Source organism: Emys orbicularis, chromosome 11, assembly GCF_028017835.1.
Source record: "Emys orbicularis isolate rEmyOrb1 chromosome 11, rEmyOrb1.hap1, whole genome shotgun sequence".
NCBI classification, from domain to species: domain Eukaryota; kingdom Metazoa; phylum Chordata; order Testudines; family Emydidae; genus Emys; species Emys orbicularis.
The window spans coordinates 41,131,763-41,136,073 of record NC_088693.1 but is presented as its reverse complement, the minus strand read 5'-3'; positions in this window follow the sequence as shown (position 1 = coordinate 41,136,073).

The window sequence follows — 4,311 nt, the reverse complement described above, 5'->3', positions numbered from 1 at the left end:
CATCGCGCAACATGGTGGTTCCAACCCCTGTTCCATTGAGCAAATGTTGTTTTACTGGTATAGAAAATAGAGCCCCCAAATGAATTCTGAAAAGAAAGTGCATTCTATTAGTATCCTAGAGCCTGGAGAGTCATGCAGAAAAATAAACTTGAAGCATTTCTAGTTTGTGGTTAAAACCCATCCTCTCCCATCACAAACATTTAAGTTCAGACTATTCAGCTAAAATATTCACTAAAGCAACTACTAGTCTTGAAAATTGTACATGGTATGGGGTTGATAGGCCCTAAAGATTTCTTGCATTCACTGGGCGCTGATCCCCAGAGTGCAGGGCTTCAGATGGGCTCAGCATGTGGAGAACTCAAGAAAACGAATTTTAAAACACCATTTAAATAAAACTGTCATTGATAAAAACTAAGCTATAATTGCCTAAAAATAAACACCAACATCATATCTCAGGCCCCATTGATTTGTTTCTGCATAGTTAGGGGAAAGCCAGGCTTATGATCTTCATTCAGTGGAGCAAGTCCCCATCCGATTTGCTTGTCCTCATTTGCAGTACTTTTGTATCTTGTATAGGATTTTATATATTTCAATTTTAGGTTTTTATCACCAGCCTGTACTGCTGCTTGTTTCACAATTACAAAATGTCTAACTTTCTGAAATCAAAAGCAACTTCTGCATATTTTGGGCAACTTGTCTTCTATCTGTATTGAAGTACATTCTTTTTCATGTTAAATATATATAATTGATGCATATGCACTTTGTTACAAATATATGCTAATCATATTTTTCCATGTTCCAAGATTATTGAGGCTGCTCTTAGAAGTAATATGTAAATAACAGAATAAGTTCTTAGCAGATTTTTTAAAAAATAGATATTACTTTACACAAACAGCGTAACACTCAAAATTGGAATGGTAATGATTGCTCTTGGGCCTGCTGTTCTGTTCCTTAGGCATCCAATATCCCTTCTTTTTCCATTCTCTTCCCATTGACTTTAATGTGGGTTCAAGGAATGCAGGGGTGGATCCAAATATGTTAGGTCCTCTTCTTAGTGAAGTCATTGGCAAAGGGTTGGGTGCTCCAATCCATATAGTGGAGTTTCTCAAATCCCTGGGAATTGTCTTTCGTTAAATAAAAATAGGTTGCTATAAAGAATGTTGAGTCAGCAATCTCTTGTAATGGGTATCTTGCCAAAATTAACTACATCTGAGCAAATGGATGTCATCACTAAGCAAATATTTTACTGACAGTGAAAACTAACTCTTCACTTTTGACAAGAACTTAAGATAGTTAAAAAAAAAAAAAAAAAAGCACTCCCTGGTAAAATACAGCAGCTAATAGATTTGTAAGATATTGAGCATATATGCTATCACAAAACAATCAGAACATAAAGAATGTAAAGATTTAAACAAATTCATAATTATGTAAATACCTAAATTAGAGGTTTTAATAAATGCATTATCATTTTCTATATACTGTCATTACTGACTTATTTGATTTTTTTTTCATACTGAAAATATTGATTTTTTTTCTCCTCAGATTCTAATTTCAGCACCTTATCTTTGATTCACTTAAACTTGTTGGCCGGTCCTGGTTACCATTCTTACCAACCCAAACAATTCCAATGGTTGGGTAAGAATAATGTTGGAGGATGTAAGGAAGCATGCTGAATGGCTGATAAGCAAAGTTTTTGTTCTGAGAGGACTTTTAGAAGGAAAACTTACTTCTCCCTGCACACGTATACAGAAAACCTTGATGAAACTGATGTGTAAGTATGCTTTGTGTGTATGATAATTTGTATAAATTGAAGATTCACATAATAAAACAAACATATGACAAGACTATAGGTGCAAAATTCTCATTATACTAACTTTTTTTTAAAGAAACCAAAGACAAATTTTTTAAATAAAAGAACAGGAGTACTTGTGGCACCTTAGAGACTAACAAATGTATTAGAGCATAAGCTTTCGTGGGCTACAGCCCACTTCTTCGGATGCATATAGAGTGAAACATATATTGAGGATATATATATACACACATACAGAGAGCATGAACAGGTGGGAGTTGTCTTACCAACTCTGAGAGGCCAATTAAGTAAGAGGAAAAAAAAAACTTTTGAAGTGATAATCAAGATAGCTCACACTTGCTTCTTATCAAACTGTCTGTTCTGAGCTATCTTGATTATCACTTCAAAAGTTTTTTTTTCTCTTACTTAATTGGCCTCTCAGAGTTGGTAAGACAACTCCCACCTGTTCATGCTCTCTGTATGTGTGTATATATATCTCCTCAATATATGTTTCACTCTACATGCATCCGAAGAAGTGGGCTGTAGCCCACGAAAGCTTATGCTCTAATACATTTGTTAGTCTCTAAGGTGCCACAAGTACTCCTGTTCTTTTTGCGGATACAGACTAACACGGCTGCTACTCTGAAACCTGTCATTATGCAAGGCACTGCATTTAGCCGTATGGAGTGGAAATCCATCAACTTCATGAAAAAACTCGTACAGATACAGACAGACATCATCTTCCTTTCCAAATGCAAGCAGATGGACATCATACCAAAAGGACTAAAGGTAAAAAATCCATTACAATCTACATATCACACAGACTATGCTGAGAGACTGTGTCACACAGTCTCAAAGAAACTGCGAAACCACCTGATCAGCATCCTATACAGCAAACAGGGAAAGATTAAGAATGAGCTCTCAAAATTGGATACTCTCATAAGAAACCAACCTTCCACACAAACTTCCTCATGGATAGACTTTACAAAAACTAGACAAGCCATTTACAAGACAAACTTTGCCTCTCTACAAAGGAAAAAGGACACTAAACTATCTAAACTGCTACATGCCACAAGGAGCCACAACAGTAGTTCCCTTAACCCACCCAGCAATATTGTTAATCTTTCCAGCTATACTCTTAGCCCAGCAGAAGAGTCTGTCCTATCTCGGGGCCTCTCCTTTTGTCCCTCCAGACCCACGAACATGATACAGTTCTGCGGTGACCTAGAATCCTACTTTCGACGTCTCCGACTCAAAGAATATTTCCAACATACCTCTGAACAGCATACTAACCCACAGAATCCCCCCTACCAGCACTACAAAAAAAAGGATTCTGCGTGGACTCCTCCGGACGGTCGAAACAACAGACTGGATTTCTACATAGATTGCTTCCGTCAACGTGCAAAGGCTGAAATTGTGGAAAAGCAACATCACTTGCCCCATAACCTCAGCCATGCTGAACACAACGCCATCTACAGCCTCAGAAACAACCCTGACATCATTATCAAAAAGGTTGACAAAGGAGGTGCTGTCGTCATCATGAATAAATTGGAATATGACCAAGAGGCTGCTAGACAGCTCTCTAACACCACATTCTACAGGCCATTATCCTCTGATCCCACTGAGGATTACCTAAAGAAACTACACCATCTGCTAAAAAAACTCCCTGACAAAGCACAGGAACAAATCTGTACAGACACATGCCTAGAACCCCGACCAGGGACATTCTATTTGCTACCCAAGATCCATAAACCTGGAAATCCTGGATGCCCCATCATCTCAGGCATTGGCACCCTAACATCAGGCTTGTCTGGTTATGTGGACTCTCTCCTCAGACCCTACGCTACCAGCACTCCTAGCTATCTTCGAGACACCACTGACTTCCTGAGGAAACTACAATCCACCGGTGATCTTCCAGAAAACACCATCCTGGCCACTATGGACGTAGAAGCCCTCTACACCAATATTCCACACAAAGATGGACTACATGCTATCAGGAACAGTATCCCCGATAATGTCACAGCTAACCTGGTGGCTGAACTCTGAGACTTTGTCCTCACCCACAACTATTTCACATTTGGGGACAATATATACCTTCAAGTCAGCGGCACTGCTATGGGTACCCGCATGGCCCCACAGTATGCCAACATTTTTATGGCTGACTTAGAACAACGCTTCCTTAGCTCTCGTCCCCTAACGCCCCTACTCTACTTGCGCTACACTGATGACATCTTCATCATCTGGACCCATGGAAAAGAAGCCCTTGAGGAATTCCACCATGATTTCAATAATTTCCATCCCACCATCAACCTCAGCCTAGATCAATCCACACAAGCGGTCCATTTCCTGGACACTACTGTACTAATAAGCGATGGTCACATAAATACCACCCTATACCGGAAACCTACTGACCGCTACACTTACCTACATGCCTCCAGCTTCCATCCAGGACACACCACACGATCCATTGTCTACAGCCAAGCTCTAAGATATAACCGCATTTGCTCCAGTCCCTCAGATAG